Source organism: Leuresthes tenuis, unplaced genomic scaffold (genome assembly GCF_036924035.1).
Source record: "Leuresthes tenuis unplaced genomic scaffold, fLeuTen1.0.hap1 SCAF_1, whole genome shotgun sequence".
Classification (NCBI taxonomy): Eukaryota; Metazoa; Chordata; class Actinopteri; order Atheriniformes; family Atherinopsidae; genus Leuresthes; species Leuresthes tenuis.
This window is the reverse complement of record NW_027325355.1, coordinates 366,639-380,272: the sequence shown is the minus strand read 5'-3', so window position 1 is coordinate 380,272 and position 13,634 is coordinate 366,639. Positions and strand designations below refer to the sequence as shown.

The window sequence follows — 13,634 nt, the reverse complement described above, 5'->3', positions numbered from 1 at the left end:
GGCTGATGTGTAGTGGGCACATCATCTTCCCTGACGTGATTATTCTCTTCAGCTGAAACTGAGACTCTCAGATCACTTCGTGTCTTCCAACAAAGCAGCAGCAGCTGAAGATGACCAACTTCCTCATGTGTCACAGGGTGATCAGACGTTGCAACAAAAGACATGCAGGTTGTAGAGAGAAGAGAAAACGCTTACAGCACCTGGTATTCCCAAGCAGTCTCCCATTGAAGTACTAACCAGGCCCAACCCTCCTTAGCTTCCGAGATCAGACGAGGTCGGGCATATTCAGGGTGGTGTGGCCGTAAGGAACAATTTCTGTGACAAATGTGCATTATATAAGTACTGGAATCATACACTTCCTCTATGTAACCAGATCATTTCCGAGAAAGGCTCACTTGTTATGGGCACATCTTCTTCCCTGATGTGATCATTCTCTGCAGCTGAAACTGAGACTCTCAGATCACTTCGTGTCTGCCAACAAAGCAGCAGCAGCTGAAGATGACCAACTTCCTCATGTGTCACAGGGTGATCAGACGTTGCAACAAAAGACATGCAGGTGGTAGAGAGAAGAGAAAAAGCTTACAGCACCTGGTATTCCCAAGAGGTCTTCCATCCAAGTACTAACCAGGCCCAACCCTCCTTGGCTTCCAAGATCAGACGAGGTCGGGCATATTCAGGGTGGTGCGGCCGTAAGCAACAATAGCTGTGACAAATGTGCATTATATAGGTACTGGAATCATACACTTCTTCTATGTAACCAGATAATTGCAGAGAAAGGCTGACTTGTAGTGGGCACATCTTCTTCCCTGATGTGATTATTCTCTGCAGCTGAAACTGAGACTCTCAGATCACTTCGTGTCTAACAACAAAGAAGCAGCAGCTGCTGAAGATGACCAACTTCCTCATGTGTCACAGGATGATCAGACGTTGCAACAAAAGACATGCAGGTGGTAGAGAGAAGAGAAGAAGCTTACAGCACCTGGTATTCCCAAGTAGTCTCCCATCCAAGTACTAAGCAGGCTCAACCCTGCTTGGCTTCCGAGATCAGACGAGGTCGGGCATGTTCAGGGTGGTGTGGCCGTAAGCAACAATGTCTCTGACAAATGTGCATTATATAGGTACTGGAATCATACGGTTCCTCTATGCAACCAGATAATTGCCGAGAAAGGCTGATAAGTAGTGGGCACATCTTCTTCCCTGACGTGATTATTCTCTCGAGCTGAAACTGAGACTCTCAGATCACTTTGTGTCTGCCAACAAAGCAGCAGAAGCTGAAGATGACCAACTTCCTCATGTGTCACAGGGTGATCAGACATTGCAACAAAAGACATGCAGGTGGTAGAGAGAAGAGAAAAAGCTTACAACACCTGGTATTCCGAAGAGGTCTTCCATCCAAGTACAAACCAGGCCCAACCCTGCTTGGCTTCCGAGATCAGACGAGGTCGGGCATGTTCAGGGTTGTGTGGCCGTAAGCAACGTCTCTGACAAATGTGCATTATATAGGTACTGGAATCATACGGTTCCTCTATGCACCCAGATAATTGCAGAGAAAGGCTGATGTGTAGCGGGCATATCATCTTCTCTGATGTGATCATTCTCTGCAACTGAAACTGAGACTCTCAGATCACTTCGTGTCAGCCAACAAAGCAGCAGCAGCTGAAGATGACCAACTTCCTCATGTGTCACAGGGTGATCAGACGTTGCAACAAAAGACATGCAGGTGGTAGAGAGAAGAGAAAAAGCTTACAGCACCTGGTATTCCCAAGAGGTCTTCCATCCAAGTACTAACCAGGCCAACCGTGCTTGGCTTCCGAGATCAGACGAGGTCGGGCATGTTCAGGGTGGTGTGGCCGTAAGTAATAATCTCTGTGACAAATGTGCATTATATAGGTACTGGAATCATACGGTTCCTCTATGTAACCAGATAATTGCCAAGAAAGGCTGATGTGTAGTGGGCACATATTCTTCCCTGATGTGATTATTCTCTGCAGCTGAAACTGAGACTCTCAGATCACTTTGTGTCTGCCAACAAAGCAGCAGCAGCTGAAGATGACCAACTTCCTCATGTGTCACAGGGTGATCAGACGTTGCAACAAAAGACATGCAGGTGGTAGAGAGAAGAGAAAAAGCTTACAGCACCTGGTATTCCCAAGCTGTCTCCCATCCAAGTACTAACCAGGTACAACCTTCTTGGTGTCCGAGATCAGACGAGGTCTGGCTTATTCAGGGTGGTGTGGCCGTAAGCAACAATGTCTCTGACAAATGTGCATTATATAGGTACTGGAATCATACGGTTCCTCTATGCAACCAGATAATTGCCGAGAAAGGCTGATGTGTAGCGGGCAAATCATCTTCTCTGATGTGATCATTCTCTGCAACTGAAACTGAGACTCTCAGATCACTTTGTGTCAGCCAACAAAGCAGGAGCAGCTGAAGATGACCAACTTCCTCATGTGTCACAGGGTGATCAGATGTTGCAACAAAAGACATGCAGGTTGTAGAGAGAAGAGAAAACACTTACAGCACCTGGTATTCCCAAGCAGTCTCCCATCCAAGTACTAAGCAGGCTCAACGCTGCTTGGCTTCCGAGATCAGACGAGGGCGGGTATGTTCAGGGTGGTGTGGCCGTAAGCAACAATGTGTCTGACAAAAGTGCATTATATTAGTACAGGAATCATACGGTTCCTCTATGTAACCAGATAATTGCTGAGAAAGGCTGATGTGTAGTGGGCACATCTTCTTCCCTGACGTGATTATTCTCTTCAGCTGAAACTGAGACTCTCAGATCACTTCGTGTCTTCCAACAAAGCAGCAGCAGCTGAAGATGACCAACTTCCTCATGTGTCACAGGGTGATCAGACGTTGCAACAAAAGACATGCAGGTTGTAGAGAGAAGAGAAAACGCTTACAGCACCTGGTATTCCCAAGCAGTCTCCCATCCAAGTACTAACCAGGCCCAACCCTCCTTGGCTTCTGAGATCAGACGAGGTCAGACATATTCAGGGTGGTTTGGCCGTAAGCAACAATCTCTGTGACAAATGTGCATTATATAGGCAATGGAATCATATGGTTCCTCTATGTAACAAGATAATTGCCAAAAAAAGGCTGATATATAGTGGGCACATCTTGTTCCCTGACGTGATAATTTTCTCCAGCTGAAAATGAGACTCTAAGATCACTTCGTGTCTGCCAACAAAGCAGCAGCAGCTGAAGATGACCAACTTCCTCATGTGTCACAGGGTGATCAGACGTTGCAACAAAAGACATGCAGGTGGTTGAGAGAAGAGAAAAAGCTTACAGCACCTGGTATTCCCAAGCGGTCTCCCATCCAAGTACTAACCAGGCCCAACCGTGCTTGGCTTCCAAGATCAGACGAGGTTGGGCATATTCAGGGTGGTGTGGCCGTAAGTAACAATCTCTGTGACAAATGTGCATTATATAGGCAATGGAATCATACACTTCCTCTATGTAACCAGATAATTGCCGAGAAAGGCTGATATGTAGTGGGCACATCTTCTTCCCTGACGTGATAATTCTCTCCAGCTGAAAATGAGACTCTCAGATCACTTTGTGTCTGCCAACAAAGCAGCAGCAGCTGAAGATGACCAACTTCCTCATGTGTCACAGGGTGATCAGACGTTGCAACAAAAGACATGCAGGTGGTAGAGAGAAGAGAAAAAGCTTACAGCACCTGGTATTCCCAAGCAGTCTCCCATCCAAGTACTAACGAGGCCCAAACCTGCTTGACTTCCAAGATCAGACAAGGTCGGGCTTATTCAGGGTGGTGTGGCCGTAAGCAACAATATCTGTGACAAATGTGCATTATATAGGCAATGGAATCATACACTTCCTCTATGTAACCAGATAATTGCCCAGAAAGGCTGACTTGTAGTGGGCACATCTTCTTCCCTGATGTGATTATTCTCTGCAGCTGAAATTGACACTCTCAGATCACTTCGTGTCTGCCAACAAAGACGCAGCAGCAGCTGAAGATGACCAACTTCCTCATGTGTCACAGGAGGATCAGACGTTGCCACAAAAGACATGAAGGTGGTAGAGAGTAGAGAAGAAGCTTACAGCACCTGGTATTCCCAAGTGGTCTCCCATGCAAGTACTAACCAGGCCCAACCCTGCTTGGCTTCCAAGATCAGACGAGGTCAGGCATGTTCCGGGTGGTGTGGCCGTAAGCAGCAATGTCTCTGACAAATGTGCATTATATAGGTACTGGAATCATACGGTTCCTCTATGCAACCAGATAATTGCCGAGAAAGGCTGATGTGTAGCGGGTAAATCATCTTCTCTGATGTGATCATTCTCTGCAACTGAAACTGAGACTCTCAGATCACTTCATGTCTGCCAACAAAGCAGCAGCAGCTGAAGATGACCAACTTCCTCATGTGTCACAGGGTGGTCAGACGTTGCAACAAAATACATGCAGGTGGTTGAGAGAAGAGAAAAAGCTTACAGCACCTGGTATTCCCAAGTTGTCTCCAATTCAAGTACTAACAAGGCCCAACCCTGCTTGGCTTCCAAGATCAGACGAGCTCGGGCATGTTCAGGGTGGTGTGGCCGTAAGCAACAATGTCTGTGACAAATGTGCATTATATAGGTACTGGAATCATACGGTTCCTCTATGCAACCAGATAATTGCCGAGAAAGGCTGACTTGTTATGGGCACATCTTCTTCCCTGATGTGATTATTCTCTGCAGCTGAAACTGAGACTCTCAGATCACTTTGTGTCTGCCAACAAAGCAGCAGCAGCTGAAGATGACCAACTTCCTCATGTGTCACAGGGTGATCAGATGTTACAACAAAAGACATGCAGGTGGTAGAGAGAAGAGAAAAAGCTTACAGCACCTGGTATTCCCAAGCAGTCTCCCACCCAAGTACTAACCAGGCACAACCCTGCTTGGCTTCCGAGATCAGACGAGGTCGGGCATATTATATTCAGGGTGGTGTGGCCGTAAGCGACAATCTCTGTGACAAATGTGTATTATATAGGTACTGGAATCATACACTTCCTCTATGTAACCAGATAATTGCCGAGAAAGGCTGACTCTTAGTGGTTACATCTTCCTTCTTGATGTGATCATTCTCTTCAGCTGAAACTGAGACTCTCAGATCACTTCGTGTCTGCCAACAAAGCAGCAGAAGCTGAAGATGACCAACTTCCTCATGTGTCACAGGGTGATCAGACATTGCAACAAAAGACATGCAGGTTGTAGAGAGAAGAGAAAAAGCTTACAGCACCTGGTATTCGCAAGCAGTCTCCCATTCAAGAACTAACCAGGCCCAACCCTGCTTGGCTTCCGAGATCAGACGAGGTCGAGCTTATTCAGGGTGGTGTGGCTGTAAGCAACAATATCTGGTACAAATGTGTATTATATAGGTACTGGAATCATACACTTCCTCTATGTAACCAGATAATTGCCGAGAAAGGCTGACTCTTAGTGGGCACATCTTCCTCCTTGATGTGATTATTCTCTGGAGCTGAAACTGAGACTCTCAGATCACTTCATGTCTGCCAACAAAGCAGCAGCAGCAGCTGAAGATGATCAACTTCCTCATGTGTCACAGGGTGATCAGACGTTGCAACAAAAGACATGCAGGTTGTAGAGAGAAGAGAAAAAGCTTACAGCAAATGGTATTTTCAAGCGGTCTCCCACCCAAGTACTAACCAGAACCAACCCTGCTTGGCTTCCGAGATCAGACGAGGTCAGGCATATTGAGGGTGGTGTGGCCGTAAGCAACAATGTCTGTGACAAATGTGCATTATATAAGTACAGGAATCATACGGTTCCTCTATGTAACCAGATAATTGCTGAGAAAGGCTGATGTGTAGTGGGCACATCATCTTCCCTGACGTGATTATTCTCTTCAGCTGAAACTGAGACTCTCAGATCACTTCGTGTCTTCCAACAAAGCAGCAGCAGCTGAAGATGACCAACTTCCTCATGTGTCACAGGGTGATCAGACGTTGCAACAAAAGACATGCAGGTTGTAGAGAGAAGAGAAAACGCTTACAGCACCTGGTATTCCCAAGCAGTCTCCCATTGAAGTACTAACCAGGCCCAACCCTCCTTAGCTTCCGAGATCAGACGAGGTCGGGCATATTCAGGGTGGTGTGGCCGTAAGGAACAATTTCTGTGACAAATGTGCATTATATAAGTACTGGAATCATACACTTCCTCTATGTAACCAGATCATTTCCGAGAAAGGCTCACTTGTTATGGGCACATCTTCTTCCCTGATGTGATCATTCTCTGCAGCTGAAACTGAGACTCTCAGATCACTTCGTGTCTGCCAACAAAGCAGCAGCAGCTGAAGATGACCAACTTCCTCATGTGTCACAGGGTGATCAGACGTTGCAACAAAAGACATGCAGGTGGTAGAGAGAAGAGAAAAAGCTTACAGCACCTGGTATTCCCAAGAGGTCTTCCATCCAAGTACTAACCAGGCCCAACCCTCCTTGGCTTCCAAGATCAGACGAGGTCGGGCATATTCAGGGTGGTGCGGCCGTAAGCAACAATAGCTGTGACAAATGTGCATTATATAGGTACTGGAATCATACACTTCTTCTATGTAACCAGATAATTGCAGAGAAAGGCTGACTTGTAGTGGGCACATCTTCTTCCCTGATGTGATTATTCTCTGCAGCTGAAACTGAGACTCTCAGATCACTTCGTGTCTAACAACAAAGAAGCAGCAGCTGCTGAAGATGACCAACTTCCTCATGTGTCACAGGATGATCAGACGTTGCAACAAAAGACATGCAGGTGGTAGAGAGAAGAGAAGAAGCTTACAGCACCTGGTATTCCCAAGTAGTCCCCCATCCAAGTACTAAGCAGGCTCAACCCTGCTTGGCTTCCGAGATCAGACGAGGTCGGGCATGTTCAGGGTGGTGTGGCCGTAAGCAACAATGTCTCTGACAAATGTGCATTATATAGGTACTGGAATCATACGGTTCCTCTATGCAACCAGATAATTGCCGAGAAAGGCTGATAAGTAGTGGGCACATCTTCTTCCCTGACGTGATTATTCTCTCGAGCTGAAACTGAGACTCTCAGATCACTTTGTGTCTGCCAACAAAGCAGCAGAAGCTGAAGATGACCAACTTCCTCATGTGTCACAGGGTGATCAGACATTGCAACAAAAGACATGCAGGTGGTAGAGAGAAGAGAAAAAGCTTACAACACCTGGTATTCCGAAGAGGTCTTCCATCCAAGTACAAACCAGGCCCAACCCTGCTTGGCTTCCGAGATCAGACGAGGTCGGGCATGTTCAGGGTTGTGTGGCCGTAAGCAACGTCTCTGACAAATGTGCATTATATAGGTACTGGAATCATACGGTTCCTCTATGCACCCAGATAATTGCAGAGAAAGGCTGATGTGTAGCGGGCATATCATCTTCTCTGATGTGATCATTCTCTGCAACTGAAACTGAGACTCTCAGATCACTTCGTGTCAGCCAACAAAGCAGCAGCAGCTGAAGATGACCAACTTCCTCATGTGTCACAGGGTGATCAGACGTTGCAACAAAAGACATGCAGGTGGTAGAGAGAAGAGAAAAAGCTTACAGCACCTGGTATTCCCAAGAGGTCTTCCATCCAAGTACTAACCAGGCCAACCGTGCTTGGCTTCCGAGATCAGACGAGGTCGGGCATGTTCAGGGTGGTGTGGCCGTAAGTAATAATCTCTGTGACAAATGTGCATTATATAGGTACTGGAATCATACGGTTCCTCTATGTAACCAGATAATTGCCAAGAAAGGCTGATGTGTAGTGGGCACATATTCTTCCCTGATGTGATTATTCTCTGCAGCTGAAACTGAGACTCTCAGATCACTTTGTGTCTGCCAACAAAGCAGCAGCAGCTGAAGATGACCAACTTCCTCATGTGTCACAGGGTGATCAGACGTTGCAACAAAAGACATGCAGGTGGTAGAGAGAAGAGAAAAAGCTTACAGCACCTGGTATTCCCAAGCTGTCTCCCATCCAAGTACTAACCAGGTACAACCTTCTTGGTGTCCGAGATCAGACGAGGTCTGGCTTATTCAGGGTGGTGTGGCCGTAAGCAACAATGTCTCTGACAAATGTGCATTATATAGGTACTGGAATCATACGGTTCCTCTATGCAACCAGATAATTGCCGAGAAAGGCTGATGTGTAGCGGGCAAATCATCTTCTCTGATGTGATCATTCTCTGCAACTGAAACTGAGACTCTCAGATCACTTTGTGTCAGCCAACAAAGCAGGAGCAGCTGAAGATGACCAACTTCCTCATGTGTCACAGGGTGATCAGATGTTGCAACAAAAGACATGCAGGTTGTAGAGAGAAGAGAAAACACTTACAGCACCTGGTATTCCCAAGCAGTCTCCCATCCAAGTACTAAGCAGGCTCAACGCTGCTTGGCTTCCGAGATCAGACGAGGGCGGGTATGTTCAGGGTGGTGTGGCCGTAAGCAACAATGTGTCTGACAAAAGTGCATTATATTAGTACAGGAATCATACGGTTCCTCTATGTAACCAGATAATTGCTGAGAAAGGCTGATGTGTAGTGGGCACATCTTCTTCCCTGACGTGATTATTCTCTTCAGCTGAAACTGAGACTCTCAGATCACTTCGTGTCTTCCAACAAAGCAGCAGCAGCTGAAGATGACCAACTTCCTCATGTGTCACAGGGTGATCAGACGTTGCAACAAAAGACATGCAGGTTGTAGAGAGAAGAGAAAACGCTTACAGCACCTGGTATTCCCAAGCAGTCTCCCATCCAAGTACTAACCAGGCCCAACCCTCCTTGGCTTCTGAGATCAGACGAGGTCAGACATATTCAGGGTGGTTTGGCCGTAAGCAACAATCTCTGTGACAAATGTGCATTATATAGGCAATGGAATCATATGGTTCCTCTATGTAACAAGATAATTGCCAAAAAAAGGCTGATATATAGTGGGCAAATCTTGTTCCCTGACGTGATAATTTTCTCCAGCTGAAAATGAGACTCTAAGATCACTTCGTGTCTGCCAACAAAGCAGCAGCAGCTGAAGATGACCAACTTCCTCATGTGTCACAGGGTGATCAGACGTTGCAACAAAAGACATGCAGGTGGTTGAGAGAAGAGAAAAAGCTTACAGCACCTGGTATTCCCAAGCGGTCTCCCATCCAAGTACTAACCAGGCCCAACCGTGCTTGGCTTCCAAGATCAGACGAGGTTGGGCATATTCAGGGTGGTGTGGCCGTAAGTAACAATGTCTGTGACAAATGTGCATTATATAGGTACTGGAATCATACGGTTCCTCTATGCAACCATATAATTGCCAAGAAAGGCTGATATGTAGTGGGCACATCTTGTTCCCTGACGTGATCATTTTCTCCAGCTGAAAATGAGACTCTAAGATCACTTCGTGTCTGCCAACAAAGCAGCAGAAAATGAAGATGACCAACTTCCTCATGTGTCACAGGGTGATCAGACGTTGCAACAAAAGACATGCAGGTGGTTGAGAGAAGAGAAAAAGCTTACATCACCTGATAATCCCAAGCGGTCTCCCATCCAAGTACTAACCAGGCCCAACCCTGCTTGGCTTCCGAGATCAGACGAGGTCAGGCATGTTCCGGGTGGTGTGGCCGTAAGCAGCAATGTCTCTGACAAATGTGCATTATATAGGTACTGGAATCATACGGTTCCTCTATGCAACCAGATAATTGCCGAGAAAAGCTGATGTGTAGCGGGTAAATCATCTTCTCTGATGTGATCATTCTCTGCAACTGAAACTGAGACTCTCAGATCACTTTGTGTCTGCCAACAAGGCAGCAGCAGCTGAAGATGACCAACTTCCTCATGTGTCACAGGGCGATCAGACGTTGCAACAAAAGACATGCAGGTGGTAGAGAGAAGAGAAAAAGCTTACAGCACCTGGTATTCCCAAGCGGTCTCTCATCAAAGTACTAACCAGGCCCAACCCTCCTTGGCTTCTGAGATCAAACGAGGTCAGACATATTCAGGGTGGTTTGGCCGTAAGCAACAATCTCTGTGACAAATGTGCATTATATAGGCAATGGAATCATATGGTTCCTCTATGTAACAAGATAATTGCCGAAAAAGGCTGATATATAGTGGGCACATCTTGTTCCCTGACGTGATAATTTTCTCCAGCTGAAAATGAGACTCTAAGATCACTTCGTGTCTGCCAACAAAGCAGCAGCAGCTGAAGATGACCAACTTCCTCATGTGTCACAGGGTGATCAGACGTTGCAACAAAAGACATGCAGGTGGTTGAGAGAAGAGAAAAAGCTTACAGCACCTGGTATTCCCAAGCGGTCTCCCATCCAAGTACTAACCAGGCCCAACCCTGCTTGGCTTCCAAGATCAGACGAGGTTGGGCATATTCCGGGTGGTGTGGCCGTAAGTAACAATGTTTGTGACAAATGTGCATTATATAGGTACTGGAATCATACGGTTCCTCTATGCAACCATATAATTGCCAAGAAAGGCTGATATGTAGTGGGCACATCTTGTTCCCTGACGTGATAATTTTCTCCAGCTGAAAATGAGACTTTAAGATCACTTCGTGTCTGCCAACAAAGCAGCAGAAAATGAAGATGACCAACTTCCTCATGTGTCACAGGGTGATCAGACGTTGCAACAAAAGACATGCAGGTGGTTGAGAGAAGAGAAAAAGCTTACAGCACCTGATAATCCCAAGCGGTCTCCCATCCAAGTACTAACCAGGCACAACCCTGCTTGGCTTTCGAGATCAGACGAGGTCGGGCATATTCAGGGTGGTGTGGCCGTAAGCAACAATGTCTCTGACAAATGTAAATTGTATAGGTACTGGAATCATACGTTTCCTCTATATAACCAGATAATTGCAGAGAAAGGCTGATAAATAGTGGACACATCTTCTTCCCTGACGTGATTATTCTCTCCAGCTGAAAATGAGACTCTCAGATCACTTCGTGTCTGCCAACAAAGCAGCAGCAGCTGAAGATGACCAACTTCCTCATGTGTCACAGGGCGATCAGACGTTGCAACAAAATACATGCAGGTGGTAGAGAGAAGAGAAAAAGATTACATCACCTGGTATTCCCAAGCGGTGTCCCATCAAAGTACTAACCAGAACCAGCCCTCCTTGGCTTCCGAGATCAGACAAGGTCAGACATATTCAGGGTGGTTTGTCCGTAAGTAACAATCTCTGTGACAAATGTGCATTATATAGGCAATGGAATCATACACTTCCTCTATGTAACCAGATAATTGCCGAGAAAGGCTGATATGTAGTGGGCACATCTTCTTCCCTGACGTGATAATTCTCTCCAGCTGAAAATGAGACTCTAAGATCACTTCGTGTCTGCCAACAAAGCAGCAGCAGCTGAAGATGACCAACTTCCTCATGTGTCACAGGGTGATCAGACGTTGCAACAAAAGACATGCAGGTGGTTGAGAGAAGAGAAAAAGCTTACAGCACCTGGTATTCCCAAGCGGTCTCCCATCCAAGTACTAACCAGGCCCAACCGTGCTTGGCTTCCAAGATCAGACGAGGTTGGGCATATTCAGGGTGGTGTGGCCGTAAGTAACAATGTCTGTGACAAATGTGCATTATATAGGTACTGGAATCATACGGTTCCTCTATGCAACCATATAATTGCCAAGAAAGGCTGATATGTAGTGGGCACATCTTGTTCCCTGACGTGATCATTTTCTCCAGCTGAAAATGAGACTCTAAGATCACTTCGTGTCTGCCAACAAAGCAGCAGAAAATGAAGATGACCAACTTCCTCATGTGTCACAGGGTGATCAGACGTTGCAACAAAAGACATGCAGGTGGTTGAGAGAAGAGAAAAAGCTTACATCACCTGATAATCCCAAGCGGTCTCCCATCCAAGTACTAACCAGGCCCAACCCTGCTTGGCTTCCGAGATCAGACGAGGTCAGGCATGTTCCGGGTGGTGTGGCCGTAAGCAGCAATGTCTCTGACAAATGTGCATTATATAGGTACTGGAATCATACGGTTCCTCTATGCAACCAGATAATTGCCGAGAAAAGCTGATGTGTAGCGGGTAAATCATCTTCTCTGATGTGATCATTCTCTGCAACTGAAACTGAGACTCTCAGATCACTTTGTGTCTGCCAACAAGGCAGCAGCAGCTGAAGATGACCAACTTCCTCATGTGTCACAGGGCGATCAGACGTTGCAACAAAAGACATGCAGGTGGTAGAGAGAAGAGAAAAAGCTTACAGCACCTGGTATTCCCAAGCGGTCTCTCATCAAAGTACTAACCAGGCCCAACCCTCCTTGGCTTCTGAGATCAAACGAGGTCAGACATATTCAGGGTGGTTTGGCCGTAAGCAACAATCTCTGTGACAAATGTGCATTATATAGGCAATGGAATCATATGGTTCCTCTATGTAACAAGATAATTGCCGAAAAAGGCTGATATATAGTGGGCACATCTTGTTCCCTGACGTGATAATTTTCTCCAGCTGAAAATGAGACTCTAAGATCACTTCGTGTCTGCCAACAAAGCAGCAGCAGCTGAAGATGACCAACTTCCTCATGTGTCACAGGGTGATCAGACGTTGCAACAAAAGACATGCAGGTGGTTGAGAGAAGAGAAAAAGCTTACAGCACCTGGTATTCCCAAGCGGTCTCCCATCCAAGTACTAACCAGGCCCAACCCTGCTTGGCTTCCAAGATCAGACGAGGTTGGGCATATTCCGGGTGGTGTGGCCGTAAGTAACAATGTTTGTGACAAATGTGCATTATATAGGTACTGGAATCATACGGTTCCTCTATGCAACCATATAATTGCCAAGAAAGGCTGATATGTAGTGGGCACATCTTGTTCCCTGACGTGATAATTTTCTCCAGCTGAAAATGAGACTTTAAGATCACTTCGTGTCTGCCAACAAAGCAGCAGAAAATGAAGATGACCAACTTCCTCATGTGTCACAGGGTGATCAGACGTTGCAACAAAAGACATGCAGGTGGTTGAGAGAAGAGAAAAAGCTTACAGCACCTGATAATCCCAAGCGGTCTCCCATCCAAGTACTAACCAGGCACAACCCTGCTTGGCTTTCGAGATCAGACGAGGTCGGGCATATTCAGGGTGGTGTGGCCGTAAGCAACAATGTCTCTGACAAATGTAAATTGTATAGGTACTGGAATCATACGTTTCCTCTATATAACCAGATAATTGCAGAGAAAGGCTGATAAATAGTGGACACATCTTCTTCCCTGACGTGATTATTCTCTCCAGCTGAAAATGAGACTCTCAGATCACTTCGTGTCTGCCAACAAAGCAGCAGCAGCTGAAGATGACCAACTTCCTCATGTGTCACAGGGCGATCAGACGTTGCAACAAAATACATGCAGGTGGTAGAGAGAAGAGAAAAAGATTACATCACCTGGTATTCCCAAGCGGTGTCCCATCAAAGTACTAACCAGAACCAGCCCTCCTTGGCTTCCGAGATCAGACAAGGTCAGACATATTCAGGGTGGTTTGTCCGTAAGTAACAATCTCTGTGACAAATGTGCATTATATAGGCAATGGAATCATACACTTCCTCTATGTAACCAGATAATTGCCGAGAAAGGCTGATATGTAGTGGGCACATCTTCTTCCCTGACGTGATAATTC

At 46.2% G+C, this 13,634-nt stretch overlaps 5 non-coding genes and 26 pseudogenes across 5 annotated transcripts; all 31 read right to left on the bottom strand.

Moving 5' to 3' along the window:
• Positions 1 to 188: 188 nt before the first annotated feature.
• LOC140312894 (5S ribosomal RNA) lies at positions 189 to 307 on the bottom strand (annotated as a pseudogene).
• A 269-nt stretch (positions 308 to 576) lies between these two features.
• On the bottom strand, positions 577 to 695 carry LOC140311429 (5S ribosomal RNA; annotated as a pseudogene).
• A 272-nt stretch (positions 696 to 967) lies between these two features.
• Positions 968 to 1,086, bottom strand: LOC140301166 (5S ribosomal RNA; annotated as a pseudogene).
• Positions 1,087 to 1,355: 269 nt separating this feature from the next.
• LOC140275821 (5S ribosomal RNA) lies at positions 1,356 to 1,474 on the bottom strand (annotated as a pseudogene).
• Positions 1,475 to 1,740: 266 nt separating this feature from the next.
• LOC140288005 (5S ribosomal RNA) lies at positions 1,741 to 1,858 on the bottom strand (annotated as a pseudogene).
• A 656-nt stretch (positions 1,859 to 2,514) lies between these two features.
• On the bottom strand, positions 2,515 to 2,633 carry LOC140294552 (5S ribosomal RNA; annotated as a pseudogene).
• A 269-nt stretch (positions 2,634 to 2,902) lies between these two features.
• Positions 2,903 to 3,021, bottom strand: LOC140310836 (5S ribosomal RNA; annotated as a pseudogene).
• A 270-nt stretch (positions 3,022 to 3,291) lies between these two features.
• LOC140298794 (5S ribosomal RNA) lies at positions 3,292 to 3,410 on the bottom strand. The gene has a single exon (XR_011914402.1). It is a non-coding gene; the product is annotated as a 5S ribosomal RNA (ribosomal RNA).
• A 269-nt stretch (positions 3,411 to 3,679) lies between these two features.
• Positions 3,680 to 3,798, bottom strand: LOC140293150 (5S ribosomal RNA; annotated as a pseudogene).
• A 272-nt stretch (positions 3,799 to 4,070) lies between these two features.
• Positions 4,071 to 4,189, bottom strand: LOC140303303 (5S ribosomal RNA; annotated as a pseudogene).
• A 269-nt stretch (positions 4,190 to 4,458) lies between these two features.
• Positions 4,459 to 4,577, bottom strand: LOC140313831 (5S ribosomal RNA; annotated as a pseudogene).
• Positions 4,578 to 4,846: 269 nt separating this feature from the next.
• On the bottom strand, positions 4,847 to 4,970 carry LOC140268323 (5S ribosomal RNA; annotated as a pseudogene).
• Positions 4,971 to 5,239: 269 nt separating this feature from the next.
• LOC140277007 (5S ribosomal RNA) lies at positions 5,240 to 5,358 on the bottom strand (annotated as a pseudogene).
• Positions 5,359 to 5,630: 272 nt separating this feature from the next.
• On the bottom strand, positions 5,631 to 5,749 carry LOC140295387 (5S ribosomal RNA; annotated as a pseudogene).
• A 269-nt stretch (positions 5,750 to 6,018) lies between these two features.
• Positions 6,019 to 6,137, bottom strand: LOC140312889 (5S ribosomal RNA; annotated as a pseudogene).
• A 269-nt stretch (positions 6,138 to 6,406) lies between these two features.
• Positions 6,407 to 6,525, bottom strand: LOC140311422 (5S ribosomal RNA; annotated as a pseudogene).
• A 272-nt stretch (positions 6,526 to 6,797) lies between these two features.
• On the bottom strand, positions 6,798 to 6,916 carry LOC140301908 (5S ribosomal RNA; annotated as a pseudogene).
• A 269-nt stretch (positions 6,917 to 7,185) lies between these two features.
• Positions 7,186 to 7,304, bottom strand: LOC140275798 (5S ribosomal RNA; annotated as a pseudogene).
• A 266-nt stretch (positions 7,305 to 7,570) lies between these two features.
• Positions 7,571 to 7,688, bottom strand: LOC140287993 (5S ribosomal RNA; annotated as a pseudogene).
• Positions 7,689 to 8,344: 656 nt separating this feature from the next.
• Positions 8,345 to 8,463, bottom strand: LOC140294551 (5S ribosomal RNA; annotated as a pseudogene).
• Positions 8,464 to 8,732: 269 nt separating this feature from the next.
• Positions 8,733 to 8,851, bottom strand: LOC140310825 (5S ribosomal RNA; annotated as a pseudogene).
• A 270-nt stretch (positions 8,852 to 9,121) lies between these two features.
• On the bottom strand, positions 9,122 to 9,240 carry LOC140298793 (5S ribosomal RNA). The gene has a single exon (XR_011914401.1). It is a non-coding gene; the product is annotated as a 5S ribosomal RNA (ribosomal RNA).
• A 269-nt stretch (positions 9,241 to 9,509) lies between these two features.
• Positions 9,510 to 9,628, bottom strand: LOC140288712 (5S ribosomal RNA; annotated as a pseudogene).
• A 269-nt stretch (positions 9,629 to 9,897) lies between these two features.
• Positions 9,898 to 10,016, bottom strand: LOC140273288 (5S ribosomal RNA; annotated as a pseudogene).
• Positions 10,017 to 10,285: 269 nt separating this feature from the next.
• LOC140298939 (5S ribosomal RNA) lies at positions 10,286 to 10,404 on the bottom strand. Its single transcript, XR_011914534.1, has one exon. It is a non-coding gene; the product is annotated as a 5S ribosomal RNA (ribosomal RNA).
• Positions 10,405 to 10,673: 269 nt separating this feature from the next.
• Positions 10,674 to 10,792, bottom strand: LOC140271734 (5S ribosomal RNA; annotated as a pseudogene).
• A 657-nt stretch (positions 10,793 to 11,449) lies between these two features.
• Positions 11,450 to 11,568, bottom strand: LOC140298792 (5S ribosomal RNA). The gene has a single exon (XR_011914400.1). It is a non-coding gene; the product is annotated as a 5S ribosomal RNA (ribosomal RNA).
• Positions 11,569 to 11,837: 269 nt separating this feature from the next.
• On the bottom strand, positions 11,838 to 11,956 carry LOC140288711 (5S ribosomal RNA; annotated as a pseudogene).
• Positions 11,957 to 12,225: 269 nt separating this feature from the next.
• LOC140273281 (5S ribosomal RNA) lies at positions 12,226 to 12,344 on the bottom strand (annotated as a pseudogene).
• A 269-nt stretch (positions 12,345 to 12,613) lies between these two features.
• Positions 12,614 to 12,732, bottom strand: LOC140298938 (5S ribosomal RNA). The gene has a single exon (XR_011914532.1). It is a non-coding gene; the product is annotated as a 5S ribosomal RNA (ribosomal RNA).
• Positions 12,733 to 13,001: 269 nt separating this feature from the next.
• LOC140271729 (5S ribosomal RNA) lies at positions 13,002 to 13,120 on the bottom strand (annotated as a pseudogene).
• Positions 13,121 to 13,634: the final 514 nt, after the last annotated feature.